Here is a 22,327-nt window from a genome sequence, read left to right on the forward strand (position 1 = left end):
GGGGGAATCGGCCCCAAATCAAGATGGGAAAAGAGGGAAAAGGAGAAGGGGGAAGGGGGAGCTTTTGAAAGTGTTTTTGTATCGTCAATATAGATTGGGGGGGGGCAAGTTTTTAAATCCTTTCTATAAATAGGTTTTCTTTGCATTTTGAAAACCTTATATAGCATAGACATTTACACTTACACATCTGTTTACATATATATGTTTAAGGAATATGTTTTATATAATCTATTTATACTTACATAATTATCTGTTTAGACTTATATATTTACACTTTTATATATTTGCACTTACATATTATATCTATTTAGACTATTTACACTTATATAGAATATCTATTTACACTTATAAATCTATTTACACTTATATAGAACATCTATTTAGACTAGCTGTTTAGACTTATATTTTGACATTTTAATATCTTTTTGGACTTAGATATCTACTTACAATTATATCTATTTAGACTATATATACGTGTAAATAGATACCTAATCTCCATTTAGATTACATATATCTACTTAAGACTTACTATGTAACACACAGTAAGTGTAGCTAGCTCTATCTATTCAGATTTTTTCTATTTTAAATTCCTTCATATACCATCTTTTTTTACATTTTAAAGTCCTTTAATTTTTAATTTATAGATACATGAGTTCTTTTTTAATTTTAAAACCCTATATATCTCTATTTAGAATTTTTTATATTCTAAAATCCTTTATATAACATAGTAGATAGAGGGTTGTATTTTAAAATCCTTTTATATATATAAATGAATATTCTTTTTCAATATATATAAAAATGAGAGATTTTTCTCTATTTCAATGCCTCACACCCATATTTACAGTTTTTAATATTTTTTAAAACCTCCCATGAATTTTCACGCATTTTGGGGCTGTGGCCCCCCTTTTTGGGGAGGACTCCCCATCCTCCACTCACCTGCTCCTCTGCTGCATCATCACCCCCCCCAGTGATGTTGGGGTGCCCCAAATGATGTCATCACCCCCCGGCCCACCCCCCCTTTTTATTCACCCAAAAAAAAGGCACAAAACAAGGGAAACAGCCCCGACCAGCAGCTTGTTACTTTAATAACGCCACTTACATATGAACACACACCCCAAAAAAAGGGGAGCTTTGCTAGAAAAATAAAGGGGGGCAGCCCCCCAAACAGTTGCAGCCCCCCCAGCCCCTGTCCTGCAGGCTGGTGGCTGCCCCACGGAGGGGGAGTCTGCCAGAGGATGGTTCCACATCTCCTGCTCAGGCTCTGCTCCGCGATGTTCCCGCTCCGTTCACCCAGTGGGACGGGCTCCCCAGGGCCACCAATGTCCCCAGGCCCTGTCGGCCCCGGACTCTCCCCACCAGACAGCCCTCACCGCCGCACTTGCGGGGCACATGCTGGAGACAGAGCCAGGAGCCTCCAGACACAGGGCTGGCCCCTTACCGTCAGTACGCTTCACGACCAGCAGGCAAACCTGGGCTGGGGAATATCTATTGAGCAACACAAGACGCTTACCACAAGACATCTGAAAAACAAAAATCCCAAATTATATTTCAGCATATTAAAAAAATAGCACAGAAGAAAGTAGAGAAAGTCAGTCAGAATAAGGGACAGGATAGTAGTTGAGCTAAAGGAGGATTCTAGGTAAACAGGTCAGCCCAAAATACAACACATCCTTTAAAAGCTGGAGTGATTTGAACACTTAAAATCAGTATTAAGACTAATTGATACAATTTTGAACACATTCTTAGCATAAAAGTAAACACTCTTGCTGGTGTTGGAGCGTGTCTCGTCCCTTTCTTACAGCGCTGCTGCAGGGAGATAACCCTGCGAGGCTGCAGGACAAGGTTGTACCGTAATCAGAATCTACGCTTACAAATCCACCACAACAGCTACAGCCCTTGCGCTGCTGCTGCACATCTTGCTTGCTTGGTCAATAAAGCTGAAAGTGAAGTGTAAAACTTTAACGAGGAAAATGAAGGGGGGGGGGGAAAAAAAATCTCAGTAATTCACTTTATGCTAAAAAGGCGTGTTTATGTTTATATACATCCAATAAAAATACTTACACTATAAAAGTATTTGATTTTCCTTTTGCATTGGTTAAACTTGCATAGCTGTGAATTGATACCATTAAATTACCTATGTCCAAAATACACAGTTATAATTTGACTGGGGGGGGGCGGGGGGGGTGTTACATAATTAGGAGGGACATCTGGCCAGCTGCATCTGTCCAAGAGAGATGCCACTGCACTGCCAGGGAAACGCGCCATTGAAAGCAAGGCAGAAATAAAGTACTTCAGAGCACTCTGTCAAAATATTAAAAAAATGGGGACAACAAACTAAAGAAACTGAAACAAATAAAATTGAAAAATTGAGAGAGTACCCAACAGACAAGAAAGAATTGAAAAATAGGGACAGGAACTAGATAAAAGCAGACATAGGAAAAAAAAAAAATTAAAAAGCAATAAGATTAAGGAAATAAAGGAAAAGATTAAAAAACAGGAACAGCAAACGAAATAAACAAAGACATAGAAACAAAATTTAAAAAGTGACAGGGTACTGCACAGACCAGAATGAAATAAGAAATAAAGACAGTGAACTGGAGAAAAGTAGATATAGAAAAAAATTTAAAAGCAACGTGACACAGGAAAGACAAAATAATAAAAAAATAGGGTTAGACATCTTGATAAAAGTAGACATAGAAAGATAAAAGCAACGGGGATTAAAGAAATAAGGAAAAATTAAAGAATACCGACAGCGAATTAAAACAAACATAGAAAAGATTTAAAAAGCGATGGCACTAAGAAAAGACAAGAAAAAATTTTTAAAAAGACAGTGGGCTAAAAGTAGACAAGTTTAATAGCAACAGGAATTAAGGAAATCAGGAAAAAAAATTAAAAATAGCAACGGCAAACTAAAATGGAGATGTAGAAAGAAAATTTAGTAAGTGATGGCACTAAGGAAAGACAAGATATAATTTAGAAAAAATAGTGAAGGGAATAAAACTAGGCATAGAAAGAACATTTAAAAAGCGACAGGCATTAGGGAAATAAAGGAAAAAATTATAAAATAGGAACAGCGAACCAAAACAGAGATGTAGAAAGAAAATTTAAAAAGCGATGGAACTAAGGAAAGACAAGAAATAATTAAAAGAAAAGAAAGCGAAATAACAACAGCAAACGGAATAAAAATATACAGAAAATTTTAAAAGCAATGGGGATTAAGGAAATAAAGAAAAAATTAAAAAATAGCGACAGCGAGCTAAAACAGATATGTAGAAAAAAATTAAAAAGCAATGACACTAAGGAAAAACAAGAAAAAAAATTAAAAATAATGACAGCAAATGAGATAAAAGTAGAAAATATTAAAAAATAGTGACAGCGAACTAAAACATAGAAAACATTTTAAAAAGCAACGTCACTAAGGAAGGACAAGAAATAATTTAAAAAAGACAGCGAAGGGAATAAAAGTAGGCATGGAAAGAACACTTTAAAAGCAAGGGGGATTAGGGAAGTAAAGGAAAAAATAAAAAATAGAGACAGCGAACTAAATAAATGGAGACATAGAAAGTAAATTTTTAAAATTATGTGGTACATGACAGGAAAGAATTAAAAAATAGGGATAGGGAGCTTGATAAAAGTAGACATAGAAGGAAAATTTTAAAAGCGATGAGGTACAGGACAGAGAGGAAAGAACTAAAAATAGGGACAGCAAACTAGATAAAAGTAGACATAGAAACAAAATTTGAAAAGCCGAGGGATTAAGAAAGGAAAGAACTAAAAAAATAGCGACAGCAAACTATACAAATGAAGACATAGACAGAAAATATAAAGGTGACAGCACTGAAGAAAGACAAGAAATCACTAAAAATTGAAGACAGCGTACTGGATAAGAGTAGACATAGGAAGAAGATTTTAAAAGTGACAGGGATTAAGAGATGCGTGGTGGTTTGACCCTGTCTGGACGCCAGGTGCCCACCAAGACGCTCTATGACTCTCCCTCCTCAACTGGACAGGGGAGAGAAAAATACAACGAAAGGCTTGTGGGTCGAGATAAGGACAGGGAGATCACTCAGCAATTACTGTCACAGGCACAACCAGACTCTACTCGAGGAAATTAATTTAATTTCTTGCCAATCAAAAGTCAGAGTAGGGTAATGAGAAATAAAACCAAACCTTAAAACACCTTCCCCTCACCCCTCCCTTCTTCCTGGGCTCAACTTCACTCCTGATTTTCTCTACCTCCTCTCCCCTGAGCAGCACAGGGGTACGGGGAATAGGGGTTGCAGTCAGTTTATCACACGTTGTCTCTGCTGCTCCTTCCTCCCCACACTCTTCCCCTGCTCTAGCATGGGGTCCCTTCCTCCACAAACTTCTCCAACGTGGGTCCTTCCCACAGGCTGAAGTTCTTCACGAACTGCTCCAGTGTCGGTCCCTTCGATGGGGTGCAGTCCTTCAGGAACAGACTGTTCCAGCGTGGGTCCCCCATGGGGTCACAAGTCCTGCCAGCAAACCTGCTCCAGTGTGGGCTCCTCTCTCCACGGGGTCACAGGTCCTGCCAGGAGCCTGCTCCAGCGCAGGATCTCCACGGGGGTCACAGCCTCCTTCGGGCACATCCACCTGCTCGGGCGTGGGGTCCTCCACAGGGTGCAGGTGGATATCTGCTCCACCGTGGACCTCCACGGGCTGCAGGGGGACAACCTGCCTCACCATGGTCTTCACCACGGGCTACAGGGGAATCTTTGCCCCAGCGCCTGGAGCACCTCCTCCCCCTCCTTCTTCAACTGACCTTGGTGTCTGCAGAGTTGTTTCTCTCTCATATTCTCACTCCTCTCTTCCGGCTGCTGTTGTGCAGCAGTTTTTTCCCCCTTCTTAAATATGTTATCACAGAGGCGCTACCACCGTCGCTGATGGGCTCAGCTTTGGTGAGCGGCAGGTCCGTCTTGGAGCCAGCTGGCACTGGCTCTGTCGGACTGGACATAGGGGAGGCTTCTGGCATCTTCTCAGAGAAGCCACCCCTATAGATCCCCACTACCAACACCTTGCCATGCAAACCCAATACACCAACACAGACCGAATGCACAAGGGATATGATTCACTCTGTGGCTTGATTTGTGCAGCCTATCTTCCTACCTCTCTGGCCTGTGAGGTCTCTCCAAGCTATCATTCCCACAATATTTCTGATACTTACAACTAAACTACCGTATTTCCCTACTAAACTAACCTCAGACTACCCTCTCCTCCCCATTCCCGTTTAACTCTGAATCACACATTGCCCACTTCAGCCCCATCGTCAATGAAACTTGCGGGCCTCCCATCCGAACATTTTCTGAAAGGCGAGATGCAGCCTATCTTCAACTGGGGACGGGGAAACGGTGACATCAACAGCTAGGTGCATTATGCCACATTTCTTATGACTTCGTTGTCTCTCTCTTCAGCTGCAGTATGACAAGAACCAAAGGCACCTCATCATGACCCAGATTAGAGGGCAAAACCAACCTAAAGACAACCAATGAACCCATCTCCCTTTCCCAGCCATCGCACCACAGTACCAAGAAGTAAGAAACCCCTTGCCTTTTCATGGGCTGTCAAGAGATGGATTCACACTCCTTCCCAACAGTTCCTGTTGTTTAGCTGCCCCCCCGTCCCCAACCTGCTCTTTGGGAGCTCCTCTTCTGAGCTGTGCCCTATCTCCCACAGACACACGCCATCTTCTCTTGTCACACACGCTCCAGGTTCTGCTACATGCCCACATAGTAGATGAATTCTACACAGTTGTAACCTAAAAGCAGCCCTCTATAGTTCCCCAAGGCTCCAGGGACAACAAAGTACCCTGCAAGCAACCTGGAAAGGTGCCAAGCCATTCTGGTCCCTGAAAAAAGCAACTCCTTGTGCACCAGCCGCTTGCTTAGGATGCGAAGAAACTTCGGGTGCAAAAGTAGGGATCATGCTCATCCTGACCCCTACTATGTCCTCTTACTATCAGTCCTACAACAGAAGATGATGCCTCCAGCTTTCATAATTTCTGACAGAACAGGTGAAGGTGAGGAAGCAAGGTCCCTTCCACATCATACTTTATAGTTCCATAAAACACGAACTACATTTAAGAAAACTGGAGCTGCAGTTAAGAGCCATCTCCCACCCCAGAACACCCCATATAAAGTTACTGACCTGAGTTACTGAGGAAGGACTGCGTGCTATAATCGTGCTTTCTGCAATGCACGTTGCTCAGCTTTAACTCATCCTGTGGCTTTTATCTCAAATGGTGAACTTTGCTTCTCTGACCTTGGAAGCACATCTTCCCAGACATCATGGCTAACTTGAGAACTGCTATTCACCAAAGCAAATCCAGGCTACTAATCCCACAGGAGACCACAAACAGAATGAGCTCCCTAGGGTGAGAGCTGCAGTTGATATATGCCCTAGGGTCTGCCCACCACCCTACCCGCAATCCCCTGGGAAAGGGGACGGGTAAACCAGCAGGAGGCATAAAGAGAATGAGCTGGGAAGAAGCAAGTCTGTAACTCTGGCTTAGGTTTGCGGACTGTGGAGCACAGAGGAGAGAAAGGGTTTGTTATTATAGAAGATCATAGAATGGCTTGGGTTGGAAGGGACCTCTAAAGGTCATCTAGTCCAACCCTCCTGCAATGAGCAGGGACATCTTCAGCTAGATCAGGTTGCTCAGAGCCCCGTCCAACCTGACCTTGAATGTTTCCAGGGATGGGGCATCTACCACGTCTCTGAGCAACCTGTTCCAGTGTTTCACCACCCTCAGCGTAAAAAAATTCTTCCTTACATCTAGTCTGAATCTGCCCTCTTTTAGTTTAAAGCTGTTACCTGTTGTCCTATTGCTACAGGCCCTACTAAAAAGTCTGTCCCCATCTTTCTTATAAGCCCCCTTTAAGTATTGAAAGGCCGCAATAAGTTCGCCTGCTGCTCTGTTATTACAACAGAGGCAATGTGAGCACGTAGGTAATTAAGCTCCTTTTACTCTGACAAGCACAAACCTTTGTTTTAAGCTGTAGAAATTACTTGAGGTCACTGTAAGTTAGACGCAGAGCAGCTGATGAAAATTTGAAATGGTATCAGTAGAAGTATAATGCTTTCATTTTCTTTCCAACTTGTTAGAAAGAGAATGCTACACTATTGCCCTTCATTTCTAACCAGCCCTCACGTGTTATCAAAATTATATGGCTTTTACTCAGGTTAGCAGCCTGTTGCAAGCAGGGTCCCCCAGGGATTGATACTGGGTCCCACGCTGTTCAATATCTTCATAAATGACTTAGGTGATGGGACTGAAAGCACTCTCACCTAGTTTGCTGATGATGCTAAACTGGGTGGTGAGGTGAACATGTCAGAAGGGAGTGCCATCGTACAGAGAGACCTGGATGGGCTGGAAGAGTGGGCTAGCAAGAGCTGTATGAAGCTTAACAAAGACAAGTGCAAGGTCCTGCACATGGGTCAGAATAACTAAAGGGCCCAGTACGGGCTAGGATCTGTATGACCGGGGAGCAGCCTTGCCGAAAGGGACCTGGGGTCCTGATGGAAAACGAGCTGAACGTGAGTCAGCAGTGCGCCGCTGCAGCAACAAAGGCAATTCAGATCCTGAGCAGCATCCACAAGGGCATTACTAGCAGAGATAGAGATGTAATCATCCTGCTCTACTTAGTGCTTCGTCAGGCTGCACTTGGAGTACCATGTCCAGTTCTGGTCCCTGCAACTCAAGATGGATGTGGAGAGACTGGAAAGAGGGTCCAAAGGAGGGCCACAAAGATGATCAAAGGGCAGGAGAACCTGCCCCATAAGGAAAGATTGAAGGAGTTAGGTATCTTCTCCCTAGAGAAGAGAAAGCTCAGGGGGGACCGCATCACAGTATTCCGGTACTTAAAAGGGGGCTACAAAGAGGATGGAGGCTCCCTCTTCCCAGGGAGTCACATGGAGAAGACCAGGGGTGACGGGCACAAGTTGCACCGGGAGAGGTTTTATCTCAACCTAAGAAAGATTTTTTTTTACGGTAAGAACAATCAATTCACTGAAACAACCTCCTCAGGATTGTGGTAGGGTCCCCATTGCTAGGGGTTTTCAAAATGCACTTGGACAGGGTGCTAGATCATCTTTCCCCTGAAAGGTTGAACCAGATGATCTTTCGAGGTTCCTTCCAACTTGGACTATTCTATCATTCTTTGATTATACCAGGAGCACATTCTATATATCGCCAAATGAGATAGCAGAAATGTGTCCTGGAAGAAGGGTTGGAACACACAAAAAAATGCATCAGAAACTGTAGTTTACACCTTTGAGAACACCTGAGAGGCTAGAGGACCAATAAATAGAAATAGATAATAAGAAGTGCCACACCAGTGGTGTTCCCTGCCCTTTTTCACTCTTTCCAGTATACAGTGCATTTCTTCTCCATCATGATGTACAGTTATTAATGTGGTTTTGCTTTGTTGTTGTACTTTTTGTAATAAGGCTTTTAAGTGTCCATATTTCAGTAGCTTGTGAAGCAGCGTCAAGTTGATGGAGGAAGGCAGAAGGTCTTGACACAGTGTATAAGACTCCTTTAACAGTGTGTATGAGGTCACTGGGCCTGTAAAATTAAAGTCACATCCAGTGATGTTTACGAAGTTACAAACACATACATCTGATTGCTTGGCTATTTATGGGTAAGTTTTCACAAAGCGTTCTTATACAGACAAGTCTGTTCCCTATATAAACTAGCATAAAGTCAGTTGCTTCTTCAGGGTGGATTTCAAAATGACAGGTACTTTTTTGTGTATCTAAGCAAATATCCTGGGCTTTTATAGTATTGCCTTAGACATGGACAGTTCTACCCTTTTTAGGGACCATGGCGGGTTAAATATGACTTGTTGCTGTCCTGTACGTTTAATAGCATAAGGCCCAGTCGCAAAAATTTGTGGAGATAGCCACATAACAGTTTCATTGGGGATCTCGGAGGTAGTAAAATGCATTGTGTGGGCTAAAGCAGTAAGGGGATAGGTATTAGGATAAATGTCAAGGCTAATCTCTGTTTACCACTGCTGGTCCACCGCAGACACACTACCTCTCTCGGCAACTCATTGGGGGTAAAGTTAGTTACACGTATTGGGTGCTGCCAACGGCATAGTTCTAATTTTTGTTTCTGTCTGATTCAGCATTTTAAGAGTCAGAAGGGTGTTTCTGTTTGTGTAATTTAACACATCACATCTAATAGAGATGTCTCTACCTTGTGGGATAATAAAGTGGTATCTTCCTTTAGCCCCTTTCAGTTTTTTGTTCCTTACTGTATTGTTTGCTAGTGATTGTTACTGTTAAATTTTGTGTCTGGTTTCCTGCTACTCCTGTACTTTCATCAATTTTAAACATGTATGATGCAGAATATACTACAGTTACCGTATTGATTAGCACAAATAAAAGAAGTAAGGGCCTTCACCCCATGCATTGGGCTTGTCGAGGTGTAAACTGGATCTGGTTCATGCTGGCAATGATTACTCCCTTGAGAAGAACTAACATTCCTCCAGTGATCAATCTGATCTCCAAGGGAGGCACTCCGATGTTGTCCTGGGTGTTGCTCCTGAAAGAAAAGATAACACAAGTCTCGGTGGGGGGTTTCCAGACTGGTTACCTCTTTTAGTTATTAGCTAGGATATATCCACCTAGCGCTAATGCGATGTTTAGCTCCACTGAGCTGTAGTGGGTGAATGGTTATAGCCCTGAGGAAGTCTATTACGAGTAAATTGTACCCCATACCAGGTAAAAGCAAATATTCTTTTATCCTCCTTCCGCAGCAGCACCATAAAGAACGTATCTTTTACATCTAGTACTGCCATCCAGGCGTGAGCAGCAGCCTGGAGGGTTGCAGTTAATGTAGCAATGTTCTGGATGGCAGCTGTAAGAGGGGTGGTGTTTGCATTTAACTTTCTGTAGTCTATGGTTAGGTGCCACCTCCCATCTGGTTGTTTTAACTGGCCACACCGGGGAACTACACGGGGAGTGCATTCGGGAGATAATGTGTCTTTTTTTCTAGGTCAGCTATGACCGCGGCAACATCGGTCCGGGCAGCAGCTGAGATAGGATACTGGGGAACATTAGTTATTTTTGAGTCAGGCAGGGCAGGTGCAGCTCGCAGTAAGCAAACTATGCCAGTTAACTGATGCCCACAGGTAGCTGTTAATTTTAGCTCAGCTAAACAAGGCCACTTTGGGTGGCCAAAAGACCAAACACTACCATCCACCAATTTCCAGACTCGTCCTTGTAATACATCAAAGCCTAACACACTTTCTTTCGCTGAAACTACTGCTAACTGGTGTTTTGATATCCTTTTCTCCCCTGGCCATAACAAGTTTACTTTAGCTACAGGGCATGTTTTACCTTTGCCGGTAAATCCTGTTATTTTAACCCTTCATCAGCCAGGCTTACCTTAAGTTCTTTGGGCATCCAAACTTTAGATTATTGAAATCTGAGCTCCTGTGTCAATTAAAAATTTTACTAGCTGTCTTTGGGGGCTGACAGGGACATAAATGTGAGGGCCGTCTGTGTTATCCCATTGATAAGCTTCAATCCTCCGGACAGGCAGCCCAAGTTGCCATCTGGGACTCACTCATTTTTTGGCTTCAAGATTTGCAATTCCTCCCCAAGAAGTCTAAAAGGGTTATTCACAGGGTCTTTGGGGGCAGATGGCTGGTTGGTTTGTTCCAGATTCCCTGAGACCCCTTGTTTTTGAAAAGCCTGGATCACACTTAGTCCCAGTCAGTTGGCCCTGTATAGCTACTCAAGGTATGCCTAGCACTAAGGCTTTCTGCCACAGTTCATTACACCTTTTTGGGGGGTCCAATACCTCACCAGGGGGTTTATGAGATCAGCAAAAGTGTTGGGGATTCTGGGCAATCTGTTTTACTTGCCGGATCCATCTGCTTTAGATCAGAATGGCCCTGCTAGTGTCGGTTCGTCCCACCCCATCTCTCGACCATGATTGACAATGCACCAAGTTCTGCCCAGGTCAGGATGCGTCAAGGGCGGAGTTGGCCATCCTGACCCTCCTGGGCGTTATGTTCTATGTTTTGTCTTATTTTGTCCCTTTTTGCAATGAGTTATGGTTTTAAAACAGCAGGGGCTCCCCTTATAAGTGGCTTAATGGCTTGGGGGTCTATGGGGCAGAGATAGGGTAATTACCATACGCACCCCTGTCATTCGTTGCCTGAAGGCAGGCAGCTTTTGCGACGGTAGTGGAAAGTTAGCTTAACTGTTTAATTGGTATAGCAGTGAGCCCCCCTATCCCGAGGGTCTGTGACCTCTGCCCAATACGCTACTCGGCACATGATAGAGTGTGGTTCAGTTCCAATCCTCCAGTTAAGGAAACATGCCACATTCAATCTTGCTTTTGCCAGGCTTCTGCCCATATTTTTCTTGTGGATTGGCCAGTTGAAAGGAGCCCCAGAAAATGGTCCTTGTGGCATTTCTCTGGTTGCCCCCCTGGGGTCCAGCAGATACCTCAGTTTAATAATAGGGGCTACCTTAAATTCTAATTCATCTAACTCACTCTCATAGAATCATACAGGTTGGAAAAGACCTTTAAGATCATCCAGTCCAACCATTAACCTAGCACTGCCAAGTCCACCACTAAACCATGTCCCTAAGTGCCACATCTACACGTCTTTTCAATACCTCCAGGGATGGTGACTCAACCACTTCCCTGGGCAGCCTGTTCCAGTGCTTGACAACCCTTTTGGTGAAGAAATTTTTCCTAACGTCCAATCTAAACCTCCCCTGGCACAACTTGAGGCTGTTTCCTCTCGTCCTATCGCTTAGTTACCCGGGAGGAGAGACCAACACCCACCTCGCTACAACCTCCTTTCAGGTGGTTGTAGAGAGCAATAAGGTCTCACCTGAGCCTCCTTTTCTCCAGACTAAACAACCCCAGTTCCCTCAGCTGCTCCTCATAAGACTTGTGCTCTAGACCCTTCACCAGCTTCGTTGCCCTTCTTTGGACATGCTAAGTTCTTGGTTGAGGTACTTCCAAATATCTTCATCCCAATATTCCGAGGACACGATTAGTTTATGGATTTTTACAGTATCTGGGAGGTTGGGGGCCCGAGTTATCAGGAGTTCTAGTTTATCATCTACCTTCCTGCGTTTTTCCTCTTCCTCCCCCAGTTGTTTCTGCAATTGTTCTATTTGCAGATAACAGTATTTCTTGTCGCTTTCTTTATTCAACCTTGTCTTGTAACATTCTCATTTCCTGTTCTTTGCGTTCCTTATACTGACATGTTGCTTCTAAATACATGCACCAAAGGCAAATGGAGGGGTCCTGAGGGGATCACAGGGAAAACTGGGAATTTAGTGGGATGAGAGTACAAACACAGGAGTCTTGATGCTACCAGAGGGCCCACAGAGCTCAAAAAGCAAGCAGAGTAATTTTGCAGGCACTAGAGTGAAACAGAGGCTTCTGAGGGAACAAGAGGACAAGTGAAAGGAGTGGGGGGGGGTTCAAAGGGCAAACAGAGTGCCCCAGGGCGCACATAAAGTCAAATGAATGGGTCCTGAGGTGACATGAGGGCAAACTGCAGGCTGCTTACCCCTGCGTAATCATCTTTCACTTTCCATCCACAGACAGCTGTAGTATCAGCTCAGCACACAACTTGAGGGTACCTGCCCAGGCAGTCGTGATCCACACCACCATGTGCACAGAACAGTTCTCAGGAAGTTATGTAGTTTTGTAACTTGAATATTGTCACCTGGGGACAACCATGCCTGGTTCCACCACAGGTGGGAAACAGCCTCTGTTCCGACCTGGGAAAAACTGAGGATACTGTTATGAAAATTCCCTTCCCTAATTATTATATCAATCAGTCTTTATAGTATGAAAGTGTATTAACTTTGTTAATATATATATTAGTTCACATTATACACTGTAATGTAATGAGGTGGTGGAATTTTACTAGAGACTTTGGCATTGTTCATGCTTAAGTAAAACAAACTAAAGGACAGCCCGGCCCTGGAAATAAGGACTTTGCTTCTTGGAAGCTTTGAGCTGTCCATGAAGGAGAAAGGATACCCCAGGACAACCAAGATAACACCAGCATCCTAGCTCCTCTAATATGTCTTTGAAACCCTCCCAGCGTCGTTTGGCATCATAGAGAAGTAACTATAGTAAGACTGACTCCAGGGACATCTGGATCAATAGACGAGCAGCAAGAATGCTGCAGAAATATAGTTGCTTTGCAAAGTTTTACTATGATTAGTAATCAGTAGTGTGGGTGTTAGTGATTAGTCAAATAGTGTGGTACCTGAATGTTTGAAATGTTAGAAATTCTCATTCCCTAACTATTGTACCAATTAGTCTTTATAGTATAAAATTGTATGAACTTTCTTAAGAGAGAGAGAGAGAGAGATTTTACATTGTATACTGCATAGTCATGGTTAAGTAAACATGACTAAAGGACCCCAGCTCATTGCAAGGAGGAGAAGAACAGCCCCCACTCTGAAGATAAGGACCTTTGTTGCTTGGAATCTTAAAGCCGTCCATGAAAAATAAAGGATACCCCTGGCCTACCGAAATAACACCAGCATCCTAGTCCCTCTAACACCTCTGTGAAACCCTCCCTTTATCTGGCATCATAGGTTAAGTCGCTGTAGCAAGACCGACCCCAGGGACGTCTCGATAAAGAAAGAAGAAGATGGATGATGATGCCATAGAATTATAGTAGCTTTTCAAAACAGTAATATGTGTGTATTAAGTAATGACTGGTCAAATCATGTCGTACCCAAATGCTTGAAAGGTATTAGAACCACATGTAAAACAGCATTCAGGATGGCCCAATCTGAATGGGACACCTCATCTGTGTGAGTAAAGAATTACTCTTGTAATTCTATACTTTGCGTCCTAGCCTCTCTCCTTGGTTGGCACAGGCCAGTTGTGAAATTTTCGTCACAGAAGGGTATAAGAACCACATGTAAAACCACATCTGGGGTGCCCCAATTTGGCTGGGACACCTCATGCATATGAATAAATATTCACCCTTGTAATTCTATACTTTGTGACCTAGCCTCTCTCCTTGGTTGGTACATGCCAGTTGCAAACTCGTCACAATACCCCACTGTCCCTGACAGTCAACAGCAACTCTCACGTAAGTGACATATTTCCAGTAACGAATGGACATGCCAAGCCCCTGCCATGGGGCAGAGGCTGCATGGGCACCAGGAACCACAGCTCCCAGTTTCCACAAAGTGCAACATAGCCCACCTGAACTCTGCTAGCGGAAGACTACACCCCCCGGCACGTCGCGGGGCACAACACAGCCGCCCGGAAGCACGGTGCCTGAAGACAATGCCTCCCGGCATGCCCGGCAAAATAACATGGCTACTCGGCAGCCCAGTGACGAAAAACTACAACTCCCGGCAAGCCCGGCAAAACAAGAGGGCCTTAGGGAAACTCGGTGCCGGAAGACTACAGGTCCCGGCATGCCCCGCGGACGAATATGGTCGTCCGGCAGCCCGGTACCAGAAAACTGTAGTTCCCGGCATGCCCAGCGGACATGTCCGCCCGGAAGCCGTGACGGAAGACTTCAACTCCCAGCAAGCCGCGGGCCGCAGCGTTCCGTGAGTTTTAACCCTATAGGGACGCCATCCTTTCCGCCCGCCCGCTCACCCAACGAGACCCGGAAGTCTCCGCCGAGCCCCGACCTCGGCCCCGCGAACTCTAACGCTGGCCCAGGGCTCCCCGCGATCGGCTCTGGTGCAGCTCCGACACCGCCGCAGCCGGCACACACGCTCCCCCGCTACGTGTCCGGCGCCGCCCCACTCTCCTGGCGCGGCCCCGACCCAACGCAGTCCCCCCCGCACACGTTCCGGAAGTTCCGTAGGGCTACCTTTTCCTATGGATTCCCTCCCTCGGTACGTCCGCGACCTGACTCGGGTCGCTCCGCAGCACTACAACGGCCCCATGGCACCCTCCACCCCGACCCAAACCCCCTCCAGCTGGTCCCTACGCCCGGGCAGCCCTGCACGCCTGGGAGCGGCCTCCGCGCTGCCCCCGTGTGCCACCTTCCCCCACCACGGCCCCGAGCAACCAGGTGCGGCTCCCCTCTCCTCGAGCATCATCCCGGTAGGATGCCCCTGCATGTGCAGGGCCTGCAGCTCTGAGGACAGACCTTCCCCAGTCCCCGCTCACCTTCTCCATGGTTGCAATCTTGGTCAGTGATGCTCGGCAGAGGCTCCGTTATCCCAGACTGCCTGCAGTACAGGCCCATCCGGCACGCCCTCTGCGAGCAGCATAGCCTTCCACCCTCAGCCACAACCCCTCCCACCTGCCCTGTCACCCACAGCTGAAGTCCATGGGGATCACAGAGCCACCACCACTAGCCCCATTGGGGACGGCTGGGGCTACCTAGGTAGCAGAGGTGTGCTCCAGCTCCTGAGAGCAGCTTGCTGAAAGCAAAAGGGAGAGCCCTTGGGTGCACAAAAAGGGAAAAGAGATAGTATTAAACAGTAATTAAGAGAACAAATGGAGAGCTCTGCTGAGCAACAAAAGGAAAAAAAGAAAAACACCAGGGGATGACAGGGAAACGGAGGACTCCGGGGGCACAGAAAGGTAAAGGGAGTGGCCTGGGGCACACTGAAAGGAAAACAATGGAGCACTAAAAAGTACCTGGAAAAGTCTTGGGACAGGGGAGAAGGCTAAACGGAAAACTTTGTGGCATACTGCAAGACAAACCCATGGGTCAGGGGCATGCAGAGGCCTTGGGGGCAACCTGAAATGCGAATTGAGGGCTTCAGAGGGCAAACAGAAGGCTCTGGGGAACACCAAAAGGGCCATAAGGCATGCTGCGGGCATCAATGTGGCTGATGGGAAGCTGAGTGCAGGCACACCCTGTCCCTGTGGAAACACCATCTCTCGGCACCACCGACATAGGCCTCAGCCCCAGGCACACTGAGGACATCTCGGGTTGCCGCAGGCAAACTCAGGAGCAGCCTGCAGGCCTCGCACAGGCCTGGAGGGGCCCTGGCTACCCCCACAGCAATGGGAAATGCCACCAAGAGCCCCGAGTGTTCACAGCAACGCAAAGAAAATCCCCCACAGCCATGTGAATGGCAGTGGGGTTCTCTGGGAACCCCCAGGGACCTCAAAAGGTTCCAAGAGACCTAGGCACCAGCCCTCACCCCTTCAGACCCAATGGATAACCTCCTTCTCTCAGGAATTGTCTTCTGGCACTTTCAAGTCTAAAGGGACTGTAGGAACCACAACCAAGAGTGCAAAGAATAAAGCAATTGTTTATTATTTAATGCACATAAAAAACACCTGGGAGTAAGTCTACTGTAGGGCTCAGTGCCCTCTTCTCTTTCAACACCTTAAGAGTCATTACCAGATCAGCACTCATTAGTCTGGTGGGCAAGGATGGACTCCTGCCACTGCCTTTGAAGTAGCAAGTTACTGAGCAGCTGCCAGCCTCCCTCGGCGTTTTCCTTCAGGGATAGGATTCAGATCTTATGTTTGAGAGGAAAATCCTGCTCTTGCATGTCTGTGCTTCTGCCCCACCCCTAAGGCCACAGCCCTGCAAGAAACTTTCACTGCTCTTAGGTCACCCGCCACCTCAGCAGTCTAACTGAAGAGGTCACGCTTCCACTTTATCAAACCTTGGAACCCAAATGGTCATTGGGGATTTGAAGTTTACAGATGAGGTTAGATTTTAAATCCTGTGCCCTGATCAGTAAATGAGTAAACTGCAAACCCTGACTGGTAAATAATGAGCCCCACAAAACAGAGTAATAAACCACAGCTCCTGAGTGAGAAACCTTCAAGAACAAATTCCAAACAATAAACCGTAAGTGAAAAATACTGAACCTTCAGTTTTTAAACACGAGTAGAATCCATTTATGGATCCAAAGCTATATCACTAATTCAGTACTGAGGCATGGTCAACACCCGCTGCAAGATCCTGGGCTCCCTTTCCCACCAGATCTGTGCATTCCTAATCCTTAACTGCACAGGGGTCTTATTCTCACCCCGATTCCCTGGTGGCCTACCCAGTGCTCCACTCCCTTACCTTCACCCACCTCCAGAACATACCCCTGCATACATCTTTGTGTTCTGATTTTGGCCAGGACTCGAGCTTACCAACTTCCTGGCACCTTCTCTCTCTCAAAGTCATTGATCCCTACACTGGTCCCCTGCCCTCGTAAGCAAGGTCAGACTTTTTTTTCTTCTGCTCAGAAGAAATGACTGTCCAGTGTTACGTGGCCAACTCATCTGTGAGAAAACACACATGCAGAGCACATCCCAAGACACCCTGCTGTACAAATGTTGAAAATGCTGAAATGTTGCACCTCAGTAAGAGTGTCGTTGAAACTTTTCTAATGAGGCAATGGTTTTATATAGATACTGCATATAACACGTTAAACAAAAGTGATGGCCATCCCAACAGAGCACTTAGAACAAAAAGCGTCCTCATCATGCCAAATTGCATCAGCATTAGAAGCTTACTGCCTCACACCTTTCTCTGGACTCCTATAGCAGCATCAGGTGGCTCAGTAGAAGTTATTTTTGTACACACACATCAGGACATTCGAAACTGCTGTATTTGTCAGGGTAGCCGTTAACTTACGCACACCGTTGTGTGCACTTATGCTGGATTGCTAAACATACAGAAAAAACTTCCACATGCTCTTAAAGCAGCAAGTTAGGGACAGATCTGCTACCAGGCACCATATGTTTAGGCTTGTCAATGTGACGCCCATCTACAAGAAGGGCCGGAAGGAGGATCCGGGGAACTACAGGCCTGTCAGCCTGACCTCAGTGCTGGGGAAGATTATGGAGCAGTTCATCTTGAGGGCGCTCACAAGGCATGTGTGGGACCACCAGGGGATAAGGCCCAGCCAGCACAGGTTCATGAAAGGCAGGTCCTGCTTGACCAAACTGATCTCCTTCTATGACCAGGTGACCCGCCTACTGGATGAGGGAAAGGCTGTGGATGTGGTCTACCTGGACTTCAGTAAAGCCTTTGACACCATCTCCCACAGCATTCTCCTGGAGAAACTGGCGGCTCATGGCTTAGACAGGTGTACTCTGCGCTGGGTCAAAAACTGGCTGGATGGCCGGGCCCAGAGAGTTGTGATGAATGGAGTTAAATCCAGTTGGCGGCCAGTCATGAGTGGTGTTCCCCAGGGCTCAGTTTTGGGGCCAGTCTTTTCAATATCTTTATCAATGATCTGGATGAGGGGATTGAGCGCACCCTCAGTAAGTTTGCAGACGACACCAAGTTGGGCGGGAGCGTTGATCTGCTCGAGGGTAGGAAGGCTCTGCAGAGGGATCTGGACAGGCTGGATCGACAGGACAAGGCCAACTGCATGAGATTCAACGAGGCCAAGTGCCGGGTCCTGCACTTCAGCCACAACACCACCATGCAACGCTACAGGCTTGGGGAAGAGTGGCTGGAAAGCTGCCTGTCGGAAAAGGACCTGGGGGTGCTGGTTGACAGCTGGCTGAACATGAGCCGGCAGTGTGCCCAGGCGGCCAAGAAGGCCAATGGCATCCTGGCCTGTATCAGAAATAGTGTGGCCAGCAGGAGTAGGGAAGTGATCGTGCCCCTGTACTCGGCACTGGTGAGGCCGCACCTTGAACAGTGTGTGTTCAGTTTTGGGCGCCTCACTACAAGAAGGACATTGAGGTACTGGAGCGTGTCCAGAGAACGGCAACAAAGCAGGCGAGGGGTCTGGAGAACAAGTCTTATGAGGAGCGGCTGAGGGAACTGGGGTTGTTTAGCCTGGAGAAAAGGAGGCTGAGGGGAGACCTCATCGCTCTCTACAACTCCCTGAAAGGAGGTTGTAGTGAGGTGGGTGTTGGTCTCTTCTCCCAAGTAACTAGCAATAGGATGAGAGGAAATGGCCTCAAGTTGTGCCAGGGGAGGTTTAGATTGGACACGAGGAAAAATTTCTTTACTGAAAGAGTGGTTAAACATTGGAACAGGCTGCCCAGGGAAGTGGTTGAGTCCCCATCCCTGGAGGTATTTAGAAGACGTGTAGATGAGGTGCTTAGGGACATGGTTTAGTGGGCATGGTGGTGTTGGGTTGACGGTTGGACTCAATGATCTTAGAGGTCTTTTCCAACCTTAATGATTCTATGATTCTATGTTCATTTCATGTTTTATTTGTTTGGAAAAGGTGCTCACAAGTGTTAATTCATTGTTTTGAACTACTTCCTAAAAGGGAAGAAATTATTAAAAATTCGTATGCTCATTATGCTTTGAAGAATGAAGCTGATGGAGAAATGCATAGAAGAATTCAACTTGGGAAGAATTAATACAAAAGAAGAAGTCAATACAAAAATCATTACAAAAAGAACATTGGAAAATAATTTTTAAGTGTTCCTTTCCTTTTCTCTTCCCTGGATTCAAAGCTTCTCATTACAAACACAAGGTTTAATACTCCTGAGTCTATTTGGGAGCATATTCCTAGAAGGTCCATATATGACTGCAGGGCAGCATCAAGGTAAAACAAGAGTTAGATGTTAAAATGTATATACTTCTTTGAATTTTGAAGCAGTGGCATTTATATGTTGGTTAATCAAATTGACACAACACATGATGACAAAAGCTGGAATAAAAAAACCCGTTAACTTCCCTTTTGAATAAGGCAGAAGATAGAAAATGACCTTTGGGTTGAGGCAGTAATCGAGCTTTCTTTTAAAAAAAAAAAATGGCTAGCTGTTACTTCCTTTATCCCCAGCCTTAGCCCCTAGCCTTTACAACTCTCATCTATTACTATCAAGAGGTGTTTGGCTCTCCTAACTGCAATAATATGAGTATTTGTAATTAGAAAAAAAAAAAATTATTTCTCATCTAAGATCTTGCCTACAGAAACTCTTCATAATGAAACAAGGAACCCCCTGGTATTAATACAGGCTGGGGGATGAAGGGATTGAGAGCAGCCCTGCCGAGAAAGACTTGGGGAACTGGTGGATGAAAAGCTGGAGCCTGCAGTGTGCACTCACAACCCAGAAAGACAACCGTATCCTGGGCTGCATCAAAAGAAGCGTGGCCAGCAGGTCAAGGGAGGTGATTCTGCACTTCTACTCCGCTCTGGTGAGACCCCCCCTTGCAGTACTGCATCCAGCTCTGGAGCCCTCAGCATAAGACAGACACGAACCTGTTGGAGCAGGTCCAGAGGAGGGCCACAAAAATGATCAGAGGGATGGAACACCTCTCCTATGAGGAAAGGCTGAGAGTTGGGGTTATTAAGCCTGGAGAGGAGAAGGCTCTGGGGAGACCTTATTGCAGTCTTTCAGTATTTAAAGGGGGCTTATAAGAAAGATGGGGACAGACTTTTTAGTAGGGCCTGTAGCAATAGGACAAGGGGTAATGGTTTTAAACTAAAAGAGGGTAGATTCAGACTAGATGTAAGGAAGAATTTTTTTACGCTGAGGGTGGTGAAACACTGGAACAGGTTGCTCAGAGACGTGGTAGATGCCCCATCCCTGGAAACATTCAAGGTCAGGTTGGACGGGGCTCTGAGCAACCTGATCTAGCTGAAGATGTCCCTGCTCATTGCAGGAGGGTTGGACTAGATGACCTTTAGAGGTCCCTTCCAACCCAAACCATTCTATGATTGTAACTGACAGCAGACCAAACAGTCAAGAGCCACCAAATAATGCTGATAACATCTTTTCAACAGGCATCATCCGAGTTCTTCAGCATTTGAAAAACAGAAATTGTTTTCATCCTTCCTCAGCCATGCTGCAGATTTTTCAGTAAAAACAGGAGGATGAAAATTTACTGCCTGTACCCAAACTTTTTTTTTTAAATAATGTTTCCATACAATACCTTGTACGGTGCCATTCTGTGTCACAGTTAGGGCTTCCATATACTGTAGCACTGCCAAAGCTTCTAAGTGCAAACCAGGTCTCTATACAGAGCTGTTATCTCTTCAAGAGCTGTCCCCTTCACCGACTACTATCTGCAAAATACAGTAAAAATAGTTTGTTTTGAAGCCTCCCCCCCGCTTTCTCTTTAACTTTGCTGCACTGCTACTACAGGAGGACTGTGAGCAATATTAGCTCCTCAGTTTGGAAGTCTTATGACAAGGCTCTAAAGCACCATGGCTGGCTTGAACATGACAAACAGTAACACCAAATTCTGAGTTACTAGATCAATTTACTATAAATTGCTGAAAACTCAAACTTTAAAAACACAAGTATCATCTATGAATGTGAAAACAATGCAGAACTTCAAATTAAAATCTGATTTACCAAAAAAAAAAATCCTGGTCTTTTTACTGATTTTTCACCTGGTATCAAATCTTTATCATTGTATCCCGAGCTATGGTTATGTATATATGCAGTTCAACATGGAGAAAAGCTTCTATGAATGCCCTCATGTTTTCTCCACTGCATAAGGACGCACTTAACGCACAGGCTACTAGATCTCAGTGCAAGATGAAGAAATCAAAGGAAAAAAGCCAAAGTTTTAATTCCCTTCTTTTCCATTTTCTAGGATTAAAATTCATAGCTTTAAGCTAAAAATCAAGACTCTGAATACAACTTTTCTTCACAGAAACTGGACTTAAAATTATTTAGCATTGTCCGTGTATATTAAGCACAGGTGTGTACAGTTCACCACACAGCAATTCTGCCTGAAACAGAACTAGTTATTAGTTTATCCATCGCAAATGTTTAAATCATCTAGCAGAAGGAATTCAGAGAATTCCAAGGTAAACTCTTAAATGCTACAAATGTACAACTGTACAATGACAGCAGCGCTATTTTCACTTTATAACAGTTTAGGTGGTGCATAAGCCTTATGCAGGCTTGTCCTCCTCTACCTCAGAGTGGATTCCATCATTCAGGATAAGCTTTCATTACAGGACAGCTAGAACATCTGGCAACGCACCACAGGAAGTTGTAGCAAATGCAGTATGATCATACAGTGTTTCATGTCTGGAGTAATTTAAAAGCGGGGCAGGGGGTGGGGGTGTCCCACAAAAACAGCTTTCTACTCCTTGCGAGTTCAGGGAGGAATTGGGAAGGAGGAATAAATACACACACAAAAATGGGGGGGGGGGGGGGGGGGGAAGGAGGGGTGAAGAACCCAAACAAACCCAAAAAACAACCAAGAGCCTTAGTCTCAGATTCCTAAAGGAAAGCAAAGGAACCCAAACTGCATAACTTTACATGATTGTTTTCATACTCAAGACTAGACCTACAGTTACAAGGTCATTATACATTACACATTATTAACATAGGTATTTCCTAGTAAGAACATCCCAGTTGTTTTTGTTTCTAAACATAAGGTGGCAGCATACGGACACTAGTATCTAAAGCCTATTAGCGCCATCTCCGAAAAAG

At 45.3% G+C, this 22,327-nt stretch overlaps 1 long non-coding RNA gene across 2 annotated transcripts; it reads right to left on the minus strand.

Annotated features, from left to right (window-relative positions):
• Window positions 1-1,055: 1,055 nt before the first annotated feature.
• LOC143166140 (uncharacterized) lies at window positions 1,056-21,149 on the minus strand. 2 transcript variants are annotated; one of them, XR_012996370.1, is made up of 3 exons: window positions 20,808-21,149; window positions 9,428-9,568; window positions 1,056-1,520 (listed from the first exon to the last, which is right to left on the minus strand). It is a non-coding gene; the product is annotated as an uncharacterized LOC143166140 (long non-coding RNA). The 2 variants fall into 2 exon arrangements; XR_012996369.1 differs by lacking the exon at window positions 20,808-21,149 and adding an exon at window positions 15,164-15,228.
• Window positions 21,150-22,327: the final 1,178 nt, after the last annotated feature.

This window comes from Aptenodytes patagonicus, chromosome 12 (genome assembly GCF_965638725.1).
Source record: "Aptenodytes patagonicus chromosome 12, bAptPat1.pri.cur, whole genome shotgun sequence".
Taxonomy (NCBI): Eukaryota; Metazoa; Chordata; class Aves; order Sphenisciformes; family Spheniscidae; genus Aptenodytes; species Aptenodytes patagonicus.